Here is a 23,162-nt window from a genome sequence, read left to right as displayed (position 1 = left end):
ACTTGGAGGAAGTGTCACTGAAGAATAGGCAACCCCCTCCTTCTTCCAAGCCCTGCTGGATCCTTATGATCAGATCATCAATCTTGATATTACACAAAAATGACCATAGAGACTGGTATAAAAGAAGCATCAACATACCTTCTTTTTTTTTCTTCCCAGTTTTAAAAATGTGGAACATTTTGCAAAATTTCGATGTCATCCTTGCACAGGGGCCATGCTAATCTCTGAATTATTCCAATTTTAGTATATGTGCTGCTGAAGCAAGCACCACACCTTCTTTTAACTTATTTATTCTCCCTAGGCTAGCACAGTCTGGTCTAGGATCTTTCTGGTCTCAGAGTTGCAGAGTCAGAGCAAGGGTCAGTTATCCTGGTGTCTCTGAGAATCTTACAGGCCCTCAGACTAGCTATAAGTCTGTCAGAGTGATGATTATAATTTTATAGATGGAAAAGTTAAGATAATTAAGTGGGGGGTTAAAATTATTTGGCATCCAAGTGCATTAGGCGGTAACAGAACTGAATGAAAACTAAGGTATTTTGACTGGTTCTTCAATCCTTATTTAACTAGGATGCATTAGTTTTTCATCCACGGGAAGTTACCCAGGCCAATTTTGTTGTAAGTGAAACCCAGAATAAAGATCAGGAACATCATTGGAGGGACAGGCTGTGCCTTTGAGTATAAAACTCAAAAAGAGTAAGGCTGGATTTGTTTGTAGTAATTAATGTTGAAGAGTTGGTAATGAGACTAGACACGTAGTTTAATCAGACTGTCTGGTGGTCACCCAGAACAGACACACTATGATGCCTATGACACTAATGTGGAAAAGCCGCGGTTTCTTGGCCCAGTGAGTGACTGTCAATCCCCCAGACAATGCTGATTTCCCAGCATGGTGAGGGGCTTCAGGTCCATAAAGTTTCCAGGGCTTTCTCCCGTGTGTTTTGATTAGTGCGTTTTTGATAAAGTGGGCAACAATCTCTTTTCTCATTGCTAACATTCCCTTTTGGTGCACCAGCAGCAGTCTCAAGAAGTCTTCTACCACCATAAATTCTAAATGCTCTTGGCTAGCTTAATGGTATTGGATAGTCTAGAACTGGGGGCATCTTAGATAATGGATAATTTTGGACAATTCCCATGTCTCACTTTCTCATTCACTCAGAAATATTTATTGACTGCGTTCTGTGTGTTGGGCTCAGTGCTAGTTCCTGGGTAGAGAATAAAGAGCACGCAGATGTGATCACTGCACTGATAAAGCTTGCAGTTTAGTGGGGAGGGTAGCATCAGATACATAATTACAAAACATGATGAATGAAATGGGATAGACTTGAGTACTACAAAGACATATACCAGGGGAATCGCATTTTGGATTGGGGTACCACCTTGTGAGGAAGTGACTCTTTATGCTGAGAAAGCACCAGCAAGATAGAGTGGGAACAAGAGTTTCTTAAGCAAAAGAAAAGGCAGGTTAGTAGTTGTGGCGGAGGAAAGAATCTGTCCTGTTGAAGTAACTGAAGCTGGGGTGTGGGAGCAAGGAGGGAGAGAGGTAAGCAGGGAGAGGTGAGTATGTGCAGACCCATGAACTCTGGGCATTTAAGCTTTGGAATCTTGAGATGTCTGGAATCAAATCTTAGCTTCTACTTTTACTTATGATATTGGACAAGTCACTTAATTTCTTTGTGAGTCAGTTTCGACTGCATTGAAATTATCTACTGGGCAAACTAATGTAGAATAAATGAATCTAAATGTCTGGTCCATAGCCCTGCCCGTTCCTTCTCTCCACCATCTGCTTCCTTTTCTCTTCCTGCATTTTTATTCAGCGCTATTGTTGTAGTTGGATAGTTATTTAACAGTGGTTTTCTTGGCTCTTTCCCATTACCTTGCAACCCAAATAATCAAAAACTGAATCATCTAGATGTTAATTATTGTTTAAGAAATTTCATTTCCATCATTGACATTATCTTTATTAATTATAACAGATGCATTTACAATCAATTGTTAGTCTATCCTTGCTTTTAAGTCTATCCTTGAGAGATTCTCAGGTTCATGTTGGCTTAACATTTTATTTACAAAATAGTTGTGATTTTTTTTAAACTTGGAAGATTGTTTTTGATGCATAATATGAAAGCTGACTGTGTGACTTAGGAAACCAAAAATATTTTTTCAGAAAACATTCATTGCAGTTAACTGTCATGTTGAAAAGGCAGCTTTTTGTTTCAGGGCAATGAATGCAACACAGTATATTTTAGTTTATTAGCACTGTTGGTTGAGAGTGGTTATACAAAAACGCTTGGACAAATATTCCCAAATATAACAAGTGCCCCAGATTCTCCAACGTTAGGAAGATGTCACAGGATGTACTCATTCTTCCAAGTAAATGAACTAGATCAAGGAGTTCTTCTGTTTCTTTTTCTCCCCACCGTTATTATAATAGAGCATATTGTGAATGAATTTCTCGAAGTGGGAACTAGCACTAAAATCTTTCAAAAGTGCTTTTACAGGGAGTTTATGCTTCACACCGTCTTAGTGGCTACCTCTGTGACCTAGAACTACACCTTTGGCTTCCATGGGCCTTAGGATAAAAGATAAACACCGTTATGTTTCCTCCTAACCTCACAGGATTGTCCTGGGGGTTAGACTAGATGCCATTTTTAAAATAGTTGAGAACGGGGAGCATTCATTCAACAAACCTGACTGAATGGAAAGAAACAAAAGTGCTCAATATCAGTGTGGTCCAGGTGTATTATTTAATTGTAACAGCCTTACAAAGTAGCCAGGGCAGTAACTATAAAGTGCTAGGGGAATGGTAGGTGCTAGATGATGCAGATTTTTAGAATTCACTTTTTATGTTTTTCTAAATAATTAAATTCCACAACTACTCTATAACTCATTTTGTTGTTCATCAACCCGTGCTGTCAGTAGGTTCTTTTCCCTATGTAACCCTCTAACCCTTTCATTGTTTACCCTTGCCTCTTGCTTTTTGAATGAGTTATAAAATGGTTCTCAACGACTTAAAACACTCATCCACTTTTTAGCCTTCTCTTTTAAGAAGTCAGAGCTATCTCTTATCTTGTATATGGTTTACTTTTTCTATTCTTCTATAGTTCTAAGTTTTATAGTTTTCCTGCCAGGTCTGCAGAACTTTTCCTCCTAGTCTTTTGTTTCCTTCTTGTTGTCTTTGTAGCTTCCTCTCTTTTTTCTATAAAGGAGTCTTTCCTTCCCCAAAGTTACGCTGATGTCCCTTTTAACTGCTGAATTGTAATGTTACTTTCCCAGCATCCTGGGTTGAACCCCCCTGGGTGCTTTGCGAGAGCCTCCTGTGGTCTGATGGAAAGCTACCAGTTACTAAAAATGCAGAGCACTGGCTATTCCCTGTACATCCTCCCTCTAGGCTGGGGTGCCCCCTGAGGGGAGGCCTGACTCTCACTGGGTCTCAGTGTAAGTGTTTCCCCTTCTAGGACAGGGTACATCAACTGAGTTCCATCAGAGGGGCTTTACTCCTTCCCTGTAAATATTATCTGATGGTGTAATTCAGAGGGAAAGGGGAGAGCCAAAGCGGGTTGTGCTGTGGTCTGCTTTTCCTGGCAGGACTATTGGGGCATGTTGTTCCTGCCTGTCCTCATAAGCTGATCATTCTCTTCCTCCTGGGGTGGCCTGGAGGTTGCTACACAGAGCAGTGTGACAGGCCACCAGCAAGGTGATAAAGAAGAGAACACCAAGGAGACCTCCCATACCCGGTACAAGGGAGAATGCTAGTAAATGAAAAGTCCTGAATCTCACACTTTCCTTCAAGTAGATGTCCCAGATGGAAACTCTCTGAATCACAGCCTGTAAATATTTTCACCCTTGGCTTATTTTCCTTAGACCTTTTGTTGTCAGGGAGAAACACAAAGAGGAAAAAAAAAAGTAGAGATGAAGGAAGAGGAAAGTTCAAAGAATACTTGGGAACTTGACTCTTAGCAGCAGCCTATTCAAAAATATCTATTTAGGCAATGTTGAGAGCGACAAGGAGGATATTGACTTTACTGAAGGTGGCACGAAGGCAGTGCATTCAGTTTTACCAACTATTAAGTGACTGGTATATGAACATAAAAGACATGTTTATTGATTTACTTCAGGCATCCCAAAGAATGAAGTGTTTTTACAGGGCAAAACAGTGAAGTGCTATTCAATTTCAAGTGTAAGGAGAACAGAGTCTAAAAACTAAAATTCTCCAATACCCAGAAATTATCTTAATTATTGACAAATATAAATTTTAATGGATTCATAACAGTAAAATACTATTCCTGGTTTTTAAAATGAAGGGTCACTTATTTAAATTTAGTTTTTGAGAAATAGTACAAAGCCTAAAACTTATCTCTAAAAATAAAGCTCTCTAACCTATAATTTGAGGGCTATCTGATTTTAATACGAATTTCTTTGACAAGCTCTGTTTCCCTTGTAGACAAAATGTCTCTTTTCAGTTTGAGTCATCATTGCACATTTATGAAATCTGACAATGCTGTTTTTACACAGCCTTAGATATTTGGGTCAAAGTGATGGGTGAGAGACACTGTGAAGGTGGAGTAATTTGACTGATTGGATGTGGGTGGTGAAGAAGGTTTACCTGGAGGTGACAGAGGGTTACAGAGAGACAGGGGGAAGCGGGCCTGGGGTACCAAAGGTGCACTTCACTGTCTTTACCATTTGCCTGCCATTTGAATTCATAGATGCCTGAGGCTGTACTAACCTTCATTAACCTTTGAAATTAGCCAAGAAAGGGACTTTTCTCATAGCTAAGTCCAGGGTTCTGAAACTGGAGCTATAGGTATATTTGATTATAAGATCTAAATTTCTCTACCAAGTGCAACATCTATTCTCTCTTTTTTTCCCCCATTCTCTTTTAGTTAGTAATGATGTTTATCTTAGAGGATACTCTTTCTTCTCTCTCTCTCTTTCTTTCTCTTTCTTTCAAGTAATGTCTTTGCCCAACATGGGGTTCCAACTCACAACCCTGAGATCAAGAGTCACATGTTCCACCCACTGAGTCAGCTAGGCACCCCTTTCCTATTTTTATCAACAAAATACTAAGGGACCAAATTTCATGTGCTGCTAGAGTCTGAGAGCTTATGGAAATCACTACATAAAGAGGGACAAAAGGAGGCTTTCTTCCTTGGCATTCAATACAGAATGCATTACTGAAAGCCTAAAGTGTTCTAGAATGGGGAAGGCCACAGATGTGAATACAATTAATGGCCCTTGCATTTGCAAACCCCCCCCCCCCACACACACACACAGATCCATAAACTGCAGTGACGTCTTTTTAAATGTGTGCCATATTTGGGGGGCAAAAAAATAATTTATGGGCAGGGTGGGACTGAGCTTAAAGCAGATGGGTATGTTTTCAGTGTGGCATGGTATGGGGTGGAGCATGAGAATGGCCAATTCTACCATAAAATATTAAAATCTGCTCGTGTTCTGGAACTTTTTTCTTCTTCTTATGATTGCTTCTCTGGCCTCTGCAAACGCCTCTGCCTTCTGTCCAGATCTGGATCCAAATTCTGGCCAGCTACTTAGACCAGAGGACTTAACTGGTTCCATATGTTACTGGCACCCAATTCTTAGAAAAGAAACAAACAAACAAACAAACAAAGAAGAGTCTAATGATTTACTTTCTCCATCAGCTTGCCATGTTCTTGGAAGTTTTAGGTGTGTTGTCTGAACAGATTGTTTACTCCTAGGCTGCTTCTTCATAATATTGATGATATCATCTTAGGGTACCTCTGATCAGTGGTTCTTAAACTTTAATATGCATCAGAATTATCTGGAAGTCTTGCTAAATACCAGTTGCTGGGCCTTGTCCCATAATTTCTGACTCAGTGTGTGGGGGACAGGGCCTTATAATTTGCATTTTTAACAAATTCTCAGAAAATGCTGATGTTGCTGGTTTGGAGATTACACTTTGAGAAACTCTATTTCAGATATAAGTTTCTTAACTATTAGTCCCAGTCTTATTAGATTTCTTTTTTTTCTTTTTTAAGATTTTATTTATTAATGAGAGAGAGAGAGAGAGACAGAGACAGAGACAGAGACAGGCAGAGGGAGAAGCATGCTCCATGGAGGGAGCCCAATGTGGGATTTGATCCCGGGTCTCCAGGATCAGGCCCTGGGCTGAAGGCAGTGCTTAACCGCTGAGCCACCCGGGCTGCCCTCTTATTAGATTTCTTAATTAGCCTTTGAGTTTAGCCACTACTCCTTTTATTTTTATTTTTCTTTATTATTATTATTTTTAAAGGTTTTATTTATTTATTTGAGAGAGAGAGATAGAGAGAGCATGAGGGAGGTGAAGGGCAGAGGGAGAAGCAGACTCCCTGCTGAGCAGGAAGCCTGATGTGGGGCTCGATCCCAGGATCCTGGGATCATGACCTGAGCTGAAGGCAGATGCCTAACTGACTGAACACCCAGGCGCCCCTCCTTTTTCTTTTTTAAAGTAAGCTCTATGCTCAATGTGGGGCTCAGACTCATGACCCCGAGATCAAGAGCCGTATGTTCTACTGACTGAGCCAGTTGGATACCCCAGCCCCTATTCTTAATAAGGGTTTCGAGGAAGTGTAGTACTATAAGTCAGAGGAACTCAACAGTTTATGAACTGCTAGAACCTGGGAACATTCCACTACAAGAATTTTAGGAATTTATGTTGGCCACATGGTATCTACTACACCATGGGAGTTTGTCGGTGTCCTGGAAAGACCTTGAGTTGCCAGGGTCAGAGATGTTAGACCTGAATATCTCATAACACTCAGACTTCTTTTAGCTAATCCTTCAGGCTGAATCTCCAAATCTCAACCAGTATTGATTGGGACCTCATAGTCAGGAGCTTTTTATTTTATGTATTTTTTATTGAGCTATAATTGACATAAAACATAATAGTTTACAGTATACAATAAAATGATTCCATATATGTATATATTTCAAAATAATCACCACAATAAGTCTAGGTAACATCCATCGCTACACAGTTACAAATTATTTTTTTTAATGATTTTATTTATTTGAGAAAGAAAAAGAGTATGAGCACAAGCAGGGGGAGTGGCATTGTTAACCATTCCCATGTGGTATAAAGAGGAACAAATAGGTCAGATGCTCAGCCTGAGCCTCAGACTCTTAACATCTGGATGGAAGTTAGGAGGGGGAGTCAGAAATCTTTAATATAGACTCCTGGATGCAAAGAGGAAGAGCTCCCTATTTATCTGAATATATCTGGGATTAACTATGAAAACTAGCTACCTCCAGTGGCTTTCCTTATCCCGGCTATTTTTTTTCTACAATACTTATTATATTGGAATTTATGCTATTTACTTATTTATTAAGCCCCCTGTCACCATTGAATGTACACATTCTGAAGTCAGGGACTTTGTTTGCTACTGGGTCCCCAGTGCCATATGGTTTCTGGCATGTTCTTGTTGCTTGATAAATATTTGACAAATAGGTGAATGAATGAATCTATCTAGGTCAGCAACTTCAATCCAAAATTATCAAACCACCAAGACATTTAGCATTTTCCTTTAAGGAAGCAAGTCACCTAAATGTTCATAGTTCTGCAGGAGTTATTTCTATTAGCAGCAGGTGGGAACAACAATGGTATTCTGAAGCAATTAGTTAGGCTAATAAGTTGAAGAATTCTGGAAGAAAATGGGGAAAGGCAGACTATTTGAATGTATTGTCTGAGTTATTAGAACTCCTGATAATTATTGTCAAGACTGTAAAATTAATACATTTCATCCTGTTTTAATAATACCTCATCTTTACCTATACAGTTTCTTGAGTTAATTCTCTTAATTTTGGGTTGAATCATCCTTAATAATTGCCTTAGTAGGCAGTTTTATTGGCTATTAAAGCTTTAATTTTTAACTGAGAACTCCTTATTCATGGATGTAGTTGAGAGCTACTGCACTATGCATCTACTCAGCAGGGGAGAGGGGATTGTTTAGGAGTTATCTGTGAGAATTTTTTTTGTTGTTTTTTATTTCAATGATAGTTTTAACAAATGTAATATAAACATATTCTATATCATTAGGCTGATTCCTTTATACACCTTAGTTCTACTATCATATTTCAGTGCCCATGTACACATTTGTGTTCATGATGGTTGTGTTAGGGTCATGCATCTATTTTTTTACATCTGTATATTTAAATTTATTTATTTATTTATTTATTTATTTATTTGTTTATAAAGTAGGCTCCATACCCGGTGCGGAACCCAACTTTGGACCTAAACGCATAACCCTGAGATCAAGACCTGAGCTGAGATCAAGAGTCAGCTTGCTTAACTGACTGAGCCACCCTGGCACCCCAGGGGTCATACACTTATAAGAATGCGCATACACATGCGCATATGAGAAAAGAACAGCAGCAGGTGATGTATAATGACACACTTGTACCAAGTGAAGATCAGAACACAGTGCAGAGACCTCATATGAAGGAACTTGTGTCTGATCCTATAGATCCTGTGATGACAGACTATTGAAGGGACTCGTCTCAGGTAGAGATAACAAACATAAAGAAAAGAAATGTTCAGGATGTTCAAACAGCATGAATTACTGATTATTTGTCTCTTGAGGGAGGAGGGTTAGGATAGTGAGGGAGAGTAGTGAAGCATGACTTCTCATGTTTCTTAAGCCTGAGCAATGTAGATTTCCTCTAAAGGAAAATAAAAATTTTTTTACAGCATATGGTGCTGACTTGAATTAATTATATGATAATGTTATTTTAATATGTATATATAAAAAATTAGACATAAATTTATTATTAGTCTTATAAAACCAAAACATTTACACATTAAATATAAAGAACTATAAAACCAGTTAATTCTGAATTAATGACTTTATTTTTTAAACATTAATTTTATATGACAATTGGTATTGTTTTGATAAAACTAAATCACCACTTGCAAATGAAATTTAGCACAGACTGCCACAGCACAGGATATTTTGGGTTACAACAGAGAAAAGTGGTGAAGGATTGTAATATACAACTCACAAACAGATTAAATCTTTTTAAAAAAGAGGTTCTACATTTCTCAAGTTTGAGAGACTTTTTAAAAGACTCTACTCAAGGGTTACTTCATTTGAAAAGCTTCTCTGCCAAACCCAGCTGGGTGTGTGCAGAGTTCTGTCAATTAATTTATCTCATAACATTTTGACTCTTAGGAATTTTTTTTCCCTGAAAGCAATTTCTTTTTAATGTTCTTCAAGATTGGAACGGTGCCTAGCATTTGGCAGGGGGTACAGTAAAGGTTTTTGGTTGAATGAAAGCTTCATATAGACATTCTGGTCTCTTTTTTTTTAAATGATTCATTAAGCAAAATTAAAAAGCCATGGGAGTATATTAGGGTTCAGTCAGAAGAGGAGAGACAGTATGAGTGCTATGGGATAAGGGATTTTTTTTTAAAGATTTTATTTATTTATTCATGAGAGATACACAGATTGAGGCAGAGACATAGGCAGAGGGAGAAGCAGGCTGCTGCAGGGAGCCCAACATGGGATTCGATCCCAGCAGCCCAGGATCACAACCTGAGCCAAAGGCAGACCTCAACCACTGAGTCACCCATGTGTCCTGGGATAAGGGATTTTTATAGGAGTTATATATTATGTAATTGAGAAGGAGCTGGGGAAGGAAGGTCCAGGCAGAGAGTCAGATCATTGGAGAAGGGTCACCAGCCAGATATTAGAGAAACCAAGTGTGTCCAGTGAGGAGGAACCGCATAGGTAGGTCTGTGCAAGCTGGCTACCACGGATGTGTCTGGTCATAGGTGTGGGTCGACAGCATCAATAGAAGGGAAGAATTGGATGTAGAACAGAGGAGGGCAAGGACAAGCTTGACTCTATAAGGTACCTTTGCATATTTCCGTCACTGTGTCTTTAAAAGAATAATGACCATTGCTTCACTTCTGCCTTTTAAACCTCATTCACGTTTCTACTGGTCAACTCAACCCCACAACCACAGAAGGAGAGGATTGGGGAAAACAGTTTCAGCTAAATCAAGTTAACATAGCACAAGCCACCACAATGAGATCTCTGCTTCTGCTAGTGTGGCTCTCTAGGACATGCTATTTGAGGCATCTCTGGTTTCATAAGAGGCAATGGAGGACTCCAAGGACCCCCTTCTCACAAATACAACAACCAGTACATCAGAGGGCAATGGAAGCATGAGGTAGATTTTACCTGAAAGTAGATGTCAACAGCCACACTGCTACCAAGACGCTGGGCCTTGGCCTGGAGGCCAGTTGAGGAAATTGAACCTGGGATGCCCAAAGTGAGCAGAAGCAGAAGCCAATGTTTCTGGAGGAAATCTTCAACAATTCAGTTTGCAGATTAAGCAATTATGTCACAATCAAAATCATTCTGCACATTGGAAAGGAAGCCATTATGAATGAGAACAGAAAAACAGCAGATTTGGATTCCCATAGACTTAAGTTGTTGGCAATTTGTCAGTTACAGAATATAGGCAGCTGTGTTAAAAATATTTAAAGACATAATGGATACAGTTGCAAAGATTAATGAACAACAAAAGACTATCAAGAATGAATAGGTAAAATCAACGACACAAGAAACAACAGGTGCTGGTGAGGATATGGAGAGAGAGTAACCCTCACGCACTGTTGGTGGGAATGCAAACTGGTGCAGCCACTCTGGAAAACAGTATGGAGGTTTCTCAAAAAGTTAAAAATAAACTACCCTGTGATTCAGCAGTTGCACTACAAGGTATTTATCCAAAGGATACAAAAATACAGATTTGAAGGGATATATGCACCTGATGTTTATAGCAGCATTATCTACAATAACCAGATTATGGAAATAGCCCAAGTGTCCACTGACTGATGAATGGATAAACAATAAGTAGTAAACACACATATATACAATGCAATATTACTCAGCCATAAAAAGAATGAAATGTTGCCATTTGCAATGATGTGGATGGAAATAGAGTGTATTATGCTAAGCGAAATAGAGAAACAAATACGGTATGATCTCACTCATATGAGGAATTTAAGAAACAGAACAAGCATACGGGGTGGGGGCGGGGGAGAGAGAGGCCAACCAAGAAACGAATCTCTTAACTCTAGAGAACAATCTGATGGTTACCAGAAGGGAGGTGGGTGAAAGTTTGGGTGAAATAGCTGATGAGGATTAAGGAGTACACTTGTGATGAACCCGGGTGTTGTAAGAAAGTGTTGAATCACTATATTATACACCTAAGACTAATATCACACTGTATGTTAGCTAACTGGAATTAAAGTAAAAACTTAAAAAAAACAAAAATAAAAAGATGGAGGACAAAATAAAATACATTAACACAGGAAAGAGAAGCAGAGCCATAAGAAAAAAAATGAATGAATAGGTAGATTTGAAAATAAGAAATGGAAAACATAATTATTTAAAATTTATTTATTTTAAAGATTTTATTTATTTATTCCTGTGCCCTCTCCTTTTAAGCAGAAATTCACAGAAGATACCTGGCAGTGCTTCCTGATTTCAATGCTGGTAAATCCTGTGCCTTGTTTTTACTAATGTTAGCCATTTCCTTCAGCTGTGGGTGTTCATTATTGAATGATGGTTTCAATCCGTACCTATGTCAACAAGATTGACCTGTAATTTCCCTTTGCGTATTGACCTGGCCTGGATTTGCTATCAAGGCAACTGGTGGCTCCTAGAATGAATTTCCTACTCTTTAAAAGAATTTGTGTAAGTTTATTTCTTGAAAATTTGGCAACATTTGCCTCTAAAATAATCTACACCTGGAGTTTTCTTCATGGGAAGATATGAACTGCAAGTTGAACTCTTTAACAGCTTTAAAAGTATTTGGCCTTTTTGTTCTTTTTGAAACAGTTTGTTTCTGGGATCTGTGAAAGAGGTTGACTCAGGAAAACTTAAAGCCTATATTTCTTTAAATAGTGCCTACCACCTTCTCACTATTCTAATTCTTTTTCTCCCTCTGCTGTGGTGATTATGGCTGTGTCAAATCTGCTGTTAAGCCCATTTATTGCATTTTAAAATTTCAAACAATTAGGGGTGCCTGGGTGGCTCAGTGACTGAGCGTCTGCCTTCCGCTCAGAGCATGATCTTGGGAGATGGAGTCCCACGTTGGGCTCCCTCCATGGAGCCTGCTTCTCCCTCTGCCTGTGTCTCTGCCTCTCTCTGTGTGTCTCTTATGGAGCCTCGGTGTCCATCGAAAGAAGAATGGATAAAGAAGCTGTGGTCTATGTATACAATGGAATATTCCTCAGCCATTAGAAACGACAAATACCCACCATTTGCTTCGACAGTGGATGGAACTGGAGGGTATTATGCTGAGTGAAATAAGTCAATCGGAGAAGGACAAACATTATATGGTTTCATTCATTTGGGGAATATAAAAAATAGTGAAAGGGAATAAAGGGGAAAGGAGAGAAAATGAGTGGGAAATAGGGAGGGAGACAGAACATGAGAGACTCCTAACTCTGGGAAACGAACTAGGGGTGGGGGAAGGGGAGTTGGGGGTGGGGTGGGGGTGACTGGGTGATGGGCACTGAGGGGGGCACTTGATGGGATGAGCACTGGGTTTTATTCTATATGTTGGCAAATTGAACACCAATAAAAAATAAATTAAAAAATGGTAAAAAATAAAGAATAAATAAATAAAATCTTAAAAAAAAAAAAGAAGAGGGCACACTCCACTATAAGGCTATAAGGCAAGGGCTATAAGGCAATTTTCTGTTTTTTAGATAGTCATACAGTGTTCTTTATCTTATTTTGCTTAAAGTTAACATACACACTACATATATTCTTTTGAGTGTATCAAGAATTATGTATAGATACATACATGTATAAATATGTGTATGTATTTGTGTGTGCACATACTTGTGTATGTATATATGTAGTTTTCTTCCATGGAAAGGTGATGGCATGAAAATAAGCCTATAATGGAATGAAATGGCCAAAAAAGAAGTACATAGAATAAAACTGCATCGGCTCTGAAACTGGGAAATAAGGCTCTGAAACTGGGAAATAAGGCTAAACATAAGCCATGGATGTTTGGGAATATCAGGCAGATAAAATACAGTTTGGACCCAAGTGACAGAAGTTTCAGCAACTGAGCCAATGCTCAACTGCCTTGTTAGAAGCTAAATGCAGTATTACAGAAACTGGGTGAAACAAAGTCTTTTAACTCTTCTAATCTTCCTTGTTTGATGACTCTCAACTTTGGGTTGGGGCCCCAAGGTATCAGAATCTCTTGGATGACTTTTCCAAAATATACACCTATCGTCACTGGTTTTTGATATCTACTCTCTTTTCTGAGTCTCAAGCCTTCGTTCACACTGCCCAAGGCTGAACATGGGTGGCTTATGGGAGCAAGTGTCGCAGTGGAAGTACGTCTCTGCATTCCAAACCTGAATGTGGCCTCCACGGGCCATGCAAGTATGACTGGCAGAAAAAGTGCAGTACTTTCCTACCATATTCTGATGACTTGACAGCTGCTTTATGTTGGTTCACGTTTTCTTCAGTTTGAACAGGTATCCCAGAGGAGTGGGTAAGGACTTTAGATCTACTGTTTATTATCCATATGAACTTGAGCAAGTCGTATGTTCTCTTAGGATTGACTTGACTGTAAAATGAGGAAACATAATTCTTACCTAGCAGAGTTTTTGTGGATTAAATTGGAAGTATGTAAAGCCTGCAGAACACATTCCAGAGTAAACTCCCTGTAAATAAAATTACATTTTATAACAACGTGTAACTGTCTAGGCCATTATCCATAACATGTTTATGTGTATGTATACCTGTACTTCTATAAAGGAAAAATATTTGCTTAATGGATTTAGGTTGTTTTGAATATTTAGCAATTGTTAGTTGCTGTGGGACAGAACCATTCAGATACATTAGCCCAGGAACTTTGTTTGAAGAACTTTTGGACTCATTTATTAAAATCTTGATACTGCCAGCAAACTGAGAAATGGTACTGATAAATAAATGATCCTTGAATTCCTGACCTGTGATTCTGAAATGGAACCCAGAGGGATTCTGTGGCTCAGACCTGACTTTTAGAACTGAGCCCTGTGGCCTAACACTTGGTACCAGCTAGTTCAATTTGCTTCCCTTATGGGCCTCACTCTAGCAAACCTTTTAGTTTTTATTGCATTGAGCATTCACAGAAGTGCCAGTCTAATTATTGTTTTCTTCCTGAAGATTTTATAAGAACTGCAGAAAATTAAAGAGAACTTGCTGAGTTCAAATATCCACTATAATTTTTTGCAAATATATCAGTCGTAGCCATGAAATTAATCAACTGCAGAACCTAAAACAAACAAAACAGAAAGAAGGGTAAAGCCTAACTACCGTGTGGAAGAAGACAGATGTTCTTTGTCTAGTTGGAGAGTAATTAGACTCCAAAGTATCAAGATGCTCATCCTGTCCTTCACTTTAAAAAAAATTAATTTATTTATTCATGAGATACACACAGAGAGGCAGAGACATAGGCAGAGGGAGAAGCAGGCTCCCTGAAAGGAGCCTAATGTGGGACTAGATTCCGGAACCCCATCTAGCCAAAGGCAGACGCTCAACCACTGAGCCACCAGGTGCTCCTTGTCTTTCACTTGAAGTCATTGTATCTTCTTCTGAGTTTTAGCTTTACTGATAATCTTTTTCCTAATTAATGATCTGTTCATTTCTTTTTTTTCTTTTAAAGATTTTATTTATTTATTCATGAGAGACACACACACACACACAGAGGCAGAGACATAGGCAGAGGGAGAAGCAGGCTCCATGCAGGGAGCCCAATGTGGGACTCGATTCCGGGTCTCCAGGATCAGGCCCTGGGCTGAAGGGAAGTGGTAAACCGCTGAGCCACCGGGGCTGCCCTGATCTGTTCATTTCTTTTGCCCATTTTTCTATAAAACTTTTGACATTTTCCTGATTTTAAAAGTTCCTGCTATGTCAACCTTTTATTTAAAATATATATTGCAAAAATTTTCCCTATTATTTGTCTTGTGACTTATGCTTATTGTCATACAGTAGGTTTAAACTATTCCTTAGTCAAAAAAAATTTTTTTTTACTGCACTCAGATTTTAAGTATGGTTAGAAAGCATTTTTCTGCAGGTTTGGAGGAATTTGCCTATATTTTCTGTTTAGTATACTTTATTGTTTTATATTATACTTCTGATTCATTAGGAGCTTATTCTTGTGTATGGTGTGAGGAATGGATCTAATTTTATCTTTTTTTTCCGAGTGGCTATTCAGTGTAACAGCAATATTTCCTGCAAAGTCCATCTCTGCCTGAGTGATTTAATATGTCACTTTTATTATATACTAGATTTCTATGTGTCATTGAATCTACTTCTGGACTTTACATCCTAGCACACTAATCTGTCTATTTATTTTAATTATAGAAGCGAATTTTCTTTCATAATGTTTCTTTTTTCAGTGTTTTCTTTTTGCATGTTGATTTTTCCATGTCAATTTTCGTGTCAACTTGTCTAGTTCCAGAGAAGAAAAGGCTTGTTGGTATTTTTGTATTTTTAAAATTAGGATCCATTAAATTTATAAATTATGTAGAGAGAGGTGACATCTTAATGATATTGAGACATTCTAACCAAGAACATGGGATGTCTTTCCATCTGTATAATTTTATGTTTGTGTTTTTCAAGAGGAATTTTAGTTTTCCTCACTTAGGTTTCAAATACTTCATATTGGGTATATTTTAAAGTAGTTTTTTGCATTGTTATTCTAAATGAGATTTTTTCTTCCATTGTATCTTTCAGTTGAGAATTTGTGTATATGAAAGCCTTTGATTTTGCATACTAATTTCATACAATGCTATATTGTTGGAGGCTTTTAAAGTTATTTTTATTAGTGATTCTGTAAGGTTTTCCATGTCATCTACAAGTGATAATAGTTTTGCTTCCTTTTTCCATAATTTTTACCTTCTCTAATTTTTTTCGGGTTGCGGAGGAGTTTTAAGTGCTATGACTAGTCCAGTACAATGTTAAATAATATAGGGATAGTGGGCATCTTTGCCTTGTTCCTGAACTCAGTGGGAAACCTTCTAATGCTGCTCCATTAAGAAGATGCTGCCTTTTTAGGATTAAGGCATGCTAAGGAAATACTATTTCTTGAGAATTTTGATTTGGAATAGTGTTAATTTTTCTTGAAGGTTTTTTCAGCATTTATAATGGAAAGTCATATGATTTTTCTCCATAGAGCTAATATAGTGCTGAATGATATTAACAGATTTCCTAATATTGAAAAATCCTTGCAATTCTCATACAAATACGCTTGACTGTAGTGTGTTATTTTCATAATGTGATACTGTACTGGAGTCTGTGCAATAATATTTTACTTAGGATATTTTATATGTATATTTATAAATGATATTAAATATTAATGTTATATTTGCTTCATAAAATTAATTAGGAAGTTTTCCTTTAATGTTTTTTTTGCTACTCTAAGTGAGTTTATCTTTTTATTCTTTTAATTCCAATATTGTTAACATACAGTGTTATATTAGTTTTAGGTGGACAATATAGTGATTCGATAATTCTGTATATCACCTTGTGCTCATCACAAGAAGTACACTCCTTTTTTTTTTTTCAAGACTTTATTTACTTATTCATGAGAGACACAGAGAGAGAGAGAGGCAGAGATACAGGCAGAGGGAGAAGCAGGCTCCATTCAGGGAGCCTGATGTGGTACTCGATCCCAGGACTCCAGGACCACGCCCTGGGCTGAAGGTGGCGCTAAACTGCTGAGCCACCCAGGGATCCCCCAACAAGTACACCCCTTAATCCCTATCACCTATTTCACCCATCCCACTCCTCACCTCCCTTCTGGTAACCATCAATTTGTTCCCTATCATTGAGTCTGTTTCTTGATTTGTCTTTCTCTCTTTTTTTTCCTCTTTGCTTGTTTTTGTTTCTTAAATCCCACATATGAGTGAAATCATAGGGTACTTGTCTTCCTTTGACTGACTTATTTTGCTTAGCATTATATTCTCTAGCTCCATCTATGTCATTGCAAATGGTAGAGTCTTTCGGGTTTTCTAAGTATAGTACCATGTCATCTGCAAAGAGTGAAAGTTTTTCTTCTTTCTTATTGATTTGGATGCCCCTTATTTCTTTTTCTTCTTTGATTGCTATGATTAGGATTCCAGTACTGTGTATAAAGGTGGTTGTATAAAAGTTGTTTTGTGCTTGATTTAGGGGGAAAGCTCTTAGTTTTTCTCCATTGAGTATGATGTTCACTGTGGGTTTCTCATACATGACCTTTAATATATTGAATTATGTTCCCTCTAAACCTACCTTGTTGAGGGTTTTTATCATGAATGAATGTTCTGCTTTGTCAAATACTTTTTTCTGCATATATTGAAATAATCATATCATTTTATCCCTTCTCTTACTATTTTACCCTTTCTCACATTAATGATTTGTGCAACCCAGGAATAAATCCTACTTGATCATGGTGAATGATTTTTTAATGTATTGTTGGATTCAGTTTGTTAGTATTTTGTTGAGGATTTTTGTGTCAATGTTGATCAGAGATATTGGCCTGTAGTGTCTTTTTTGTGTGTGCGTGATGTCTTTTTTTTTTTTATTGGAATTCAATTTGCCAACATTTAGCATAACATCCGGTTCTCATCCTGCCAAGTGCCCCCCTCAGTGCCCATCACCCAGTCACCCATGTATGATGTCTTTATTTCATTTTGGTATAAGGGTGATACTGGTCTCATAGAATGAGTTTCAAAGTCATTCTTCTATTTTTGGAATAGTTTCAGAAGAATAGATATTAACTCTTCTCTAAATGTTTGGTAGAATTTGCTTGTGAAACTGTCTGGTCTTGGACTTTTGTTTGTTGGGAGTAGTTTTTCTTTAGTTTTTATTCTCTGAAAGAACTTATATAGCATTAGTACTATCTGGTCTGTGAAGATTTGGAAGGATTCTTCTCCTAAACCATCTGGGCCTGGTTCTAGTTTCTTTTTCCTTTATGGAAATTGATCTATTTAAGCTTCTTTATCTTTACTAGGGTAAATTTTATTAAACAATGGTTTCTTAAGACATCTTCCATGTCATCTAGGTTTTGAACTTTGTTTCTATAGAGGTGTGCAAAATTGTCTTTTCTGATTTTAAAATTTCTTCTTTATTAATAGCTATTATTCCTTGTTATACATTATTTTATATATTTTTGCCCTCTTCCTTTTTGTTTTGTATGAACTGTCTAGTGATTTGTGTATTTTGTTGCTTTTTAAAAAAGAACCAGGATTATTTTTAAAGATTTTATTAATTTACTCATGAGAGACATACAGAGACAGGCAGAGACAAAGGCAGAGGAAGAAGCAGGTTCCCTGTGGGAAGCCCAATGTGGGACTTGATCCCAGGACCCCGGGATCACAGCTTGAGCAGATGGTCACCACTGAGCTACCCAGGTGCCCCAAGAATAGGATTTTTGACCAATTTGGTCTATTATTTTTCTGTTTTCCATCTCACTGGCTTCTGCATTTATTTCTGTTCTTTCTTTTATTTTGCTTTATTTTGGATGTGCGTTAGTAGTCTTTTTCTAACTTTTTGAATGGAAATTTAATTCATTTATTTTTATTTTAAAATTGTTGCTAATATTGGTCTTTAAGGCTGTAGGGTTAATGTAATAAATTACCACAGTGTTAGTAGCTCACAACTGCAGAAATTCACTCTGAGTTCTAAGTGCCAGAAGCCCCAAATTAAGATGTAGGCAGGACTGTACTCCCTATGAGGCTCTAGGGGAGAATCTATTCTGTGCCTCTTCTGGTTTCTAGTGATGGCTGGTATTCCTTGGCTTATGGTTACATACTGCAGTCTCTGCCTCTGTCTTCACATCACCTTTTCTGTGTCTGTCTGTCTCCCTATGTTGCTCTCTCATAAACATGTATGTGATGTTATTTGGGGCATCTCTGGATAATCCAGGATAAACTTCTTCTCTCAAGATCCTTAATTAAATAATCTCTTTTGCCATATAGGCAATATTAGCAATAGGAAGTAAACATATCTTTAGGAGACCATTATTTTCAGCTTACAGCAAAGGCTACAAATTTTCCTTAATCACTGTTTTAAACATACCCATATACTTTGTTAGGCAGTGTTTTCATCATCATAATTTTTCAGATAGTCTTAAATTATGTCTGTTTCTTATTTCACTCAAGATTTGTATAATAGAAGACTTTTTAATATTCAGAAGTGGCTTTCTACTTTACGATTTCATTTTAAAATTTCTAATTTTATTGCATTGTGATGCAACAGTGCTGTTTGTAGTTCTTTCTTTCTTTCTTTCTTTCTTTCTTTCTTTCTTTCTAGAGATTTTATTTTATTTATTTGAGAGAGAGAGCATGAGCAGCAGGAGGGGCAGGGGGAGAGGGAGAAATAGACTACCCACTGGGCAGGAAGCCTGATGCAGGGCTCAATCCTGGGACCTGAGCTAAAGGCAGATGCTTAACCAACTGAGCCCCTCAGGTATCCCTGTGGCATTTCTATTTTATGGTACTTTATGCTTTCCTTGTGACCTAAAATGTAATTAATATCTGTGAATGCTCCACATATACTTAAGGGGAAAGTATATTCTTTATTATCAGGGTATAGTATTCCAAGAATTGTCTATATGATTGACCTTATGGATTATGTTATTTAGATGTTCTCTGTCCTTACTTATTTTTCATTGGCTTGTCTTGGCTGTATTGAGAGTGAGACATTAAAGTATCCTATTTAGGGATCTATTTTTTTTACTCTATTTCTTGCAGTTTCTAACTTCATATAAGTGGTTACTGGCTTCTTTGGTACAAGTTTATGTTCTTTATAAGTTGTAGCTTTTAGTGTCATGAAGTGTCATCCTTTGTCTTACTTAATGCCTTTTAATCTGAATGTTGTTACTCTGTATCAAGATAACAATCCCTGGGATCCCTGTGTGGCACAGCGGTTTAGTGCCTGCCTTTTGCCCGGGGCGTGTTCCTGGAGACCCGGAATCGAATCCCACGTCGGGCTCCCGGTGCATGGAGCCTGCTTCTCCCTCTGCCTATGTCTCTGCCTCTCTCTCTCTCTCTGACTATCATACATAAATAAAAATTTTAAAAAATTAAAAAAAAGATAACAATCCCTGCTTTGTTATGATTTCTATTTGCCTAGTATACTTTTGGGTGTTCCTTTATTTTAGCCTTTTAAAAATGACCATGTTTTAGAATTGTCTCTTGTATACAGCATAGAGTTGTTTTGATTTATGAACCAATTTGAAAATCTTTTTCATGTAATGGGAAAGCTAAGTCCATTAACACTTATTGGTATGATTTATTGATATTGATATCTGTCTATGATATATTATTATTGATATCTATATCTTATGATCTGTATCTCTCATTTCTGTCACATTATCTTGTGTTATAATTACTGGATGTAATACTTACTATGTTTCTCTATGTAGTGTGTCTTCCTTGCTTTTAAATATTTTTATTTGGTATTTAGGAAGACATGTATTGTTTTTCTTGTGAGTATCTTTGTATTTATCTCTTTAATAGTGCCCTAACCCCCTTTTTCTTACTTTTTACTAGCTGTTGTCAGTTGTAAATGATTTCCTTTGACCCTATCAATTACTTTTTTTAAATTGAAGTATAGTTGACACACAATGTTAAATTAGTTTCAGGTGTACAACATAGTGATTTGACAAGTTTACATGTTATGCTATGTTCACCACAAGTATAGCTATCGTCCATCACCATACCATGCTATTTTAATACTATTGACTATATTCCTGTGCTCTATCTTTTATCCCCATGACTTACTCATTCCATAACTGGAGCCTCTATCTCTCAGGTCCCTTCACCGATGCCCATTTTTCCACCCCTCTCCCCCTTAGCAACTGTTTGTTTCCTGTATTTATGGTTCTGTTTCTGCATTTTGTTTGTTTGGTTTGGTTTTTAGAATCCACATATAAGTGCAATCATTTGTCTTCCTCTGTCTGACTTATTTCACTTAGGATTATACCTTCTAGGTCCTTCCATGTTGTCACAAATTGGCAAGATCTCACTCTTTTATGTCTGAGTAACATTTCATTATATCTATATCTATACCTATATCTATATCTATCTATATCTGTATATATCTTCTTTATCTATTCACTTATTGACGGACACTTGGGTTACTTCCATATCTTGGCTATTGTAAATAATGCTATAATAAAATAAAGATGCATAGATTTTTTTTTTATTTAGTGTTTTCATTTTCTTTGGGTAAATATTTACAAGTAGAAGTACTGAATTGAATGTTTTTGTTTTGTTTTGTTTTTTGTTTTTTAAGATTTTAGTTATTTAAAGAGAGAGCACAAGTAGGGGGAGGAGCAGAGGGAGAGAGAGAATCTCCAGCAGATTCTATGCTGAGTGCAGAGCCCCACACAGGGCTTGATCCCACAGCCCTGAGATCACAACCTCAGCTGAAACCAAGAATCAGATGCTCAACCAACTGAGCCATCCAGGCTCCCTGAATGGTATTTCTGATTTTAATTTTTTGAGGAAACTCCATACTGTTTTCTACAGTGGCTGCACCAATTTACATTCCCACCAGGAGTGCATGAGGATTCTGTTTTCTCTACATCCTCACCAATGCTTGCTATTTCTTGTCTTTTTGGTTTTAGTCATTCTGACAGGTGTATGATGATATTTTATTGTGGTTTAGATTTGCATTTCCCTGATAATTAGTGATGTTGAGCATCTTTTCATGCATCTGTTGGCCATCTGTATGTCTTCTTTGGGAAAAATGTCTAGTCAGGTCCTCTGCCCATTTTTTAAATTGGATTGTGGGGTTTTGTGTGTATTGAGTTGTATAAATTCTATATATTTTGGATATTAATCCCTTATTGAATATATCATTTGTAGATTATCTTCTCCCATTCAGAAGATTGTTTTTTCATTTTGTTGATGGTTTGTATTCCTCATTGGTCTTCTAGTCTTGAGAAGTATGAGAAATAAATTTATGCTATTTATAATTATCCGGCGTAGGGTGTTTTGTTATAGCAGCCTGAATGCACTAAAACAATGATCATTCTATTTCTTTAGAATTTCCAGATTAATGAGTTGCTACATTAGTGACTTTTGCAAGGAGTTGTTTATTTTTTTATAATTTATTTTAGTTCATTATGAGCTCATGGATTTTATATTCAATAGTAAAAGAAACAATCTGTAACTTCCCTAACATAAGTACCAACTATTTTAGTTTTTATTGAGTCACTTCTGATTTTGTCCATCAGCTTACCTATTTTTACCTGGCCATAATTAACAAGTATAGTTGATTTTGTATTTTGCCAAGTATTATGGAATGTGAACTTAATGAGAGTGGGAATTTTATTGTTTTTTTTCACTAATATATTCCTACTGTCTCAAATAGTGACAGCACATAGTAGATGCTCAATGAAGTTTATTAAATGAACAAATGGATGTATATACCTTAAAAATGTTTCCCTTAAATACAATTTTCAACTCAACAAGCATATTAAAATGTTGTGGCATGGTTAAAGAGTAGTGTCGTTTGTCCCCATAGTAATTCTATTGCTTCTTCTGAAACTACTATTTATCAGTCTTTGAAAAGTGACATCCTGGGGGAAAATGTTCTATTATATTTCCTGGAAGTAAATAAGAATATTATTTTTTGTGTCATGTCAATATGGGAGGAACATAACAAGTTTTTTAGAGGCCTTTTATTTTTATTTTTTTAGAGGTCTTATTTTTAAGCTGTGACCTTTGCTATTTTTATTCATGTTTGGAATGATGTAATGAGGAGAACAGTGCAAGCTGAGTGTGATTAGGAAGTACCTGAAAGGATATTTTTGGAATCCAGCATGTACCTGGAATTGAAGGGGAGTGAAATGTGGCCAGAATAAAATTCAGTGTGGTTAATCAATGCTGGAGGAACATTAGAATGCCTTAATATACAATAGAGAATCATAAACAAATATGGCTAAAATTTTGAATTTTAAGTGAATGGTAAACATTCTTTGATTCAGCAATGTTAATAGAATGTGTTAGGAGGAAAGTGCATGATATTAAAAGGCATAAGGGCAGAATGTTGTGTAAGTGTCGGGATCAGAGAGAGTGGTATACTAGGGACTGGACTTAAGGTTCCAGGATAGAGGTTACAAACTAGCACATCACA

General features: G+C 37.1%; 1 long non-coding RNA gene and 1 other non-coding gene across 2 annotated transcripts in view; one reads left to right on the top strand and one right to left on the bottom strand.

The window, feature by feature from the left end:
* The window catches only part of LOC118355561 (uncharacterized), an 82,881-nt gene that overhangs the window by 17,181 nt on the left and 42,538 nt on the right, over positions 1-23,162 (top strand). The window lies entirely within an intron of this gene.
* LOC112658100 (U6 spliceosomal RNA) lies at positions 164-268 on the bottom strand. Its single transcript, XR_003135505.1, has one exon. It is a non-coding gene; the product is annotated as a U6 spliceosomal RNA (small nuclear RNA).

This window comes from Canis lupus, chromosome 8, assembly GCF_003254725.2.
Source record: "Canis lupus dingo isolate Sandy chromosome 8, ASM325472v2, whole genome shotgun sequence".
Classification (NCBI taxonomy): Eukaryota; Metazoa; Chordata; class Mammalia; order Carnivora; family Canidae; genus Canis; species Canis lupus.
The sequence above is the reverse complement of the archived record's forward strand: the minus strand, read 5'-3'. Positions and strand labels throughout refer to the sequence as shown.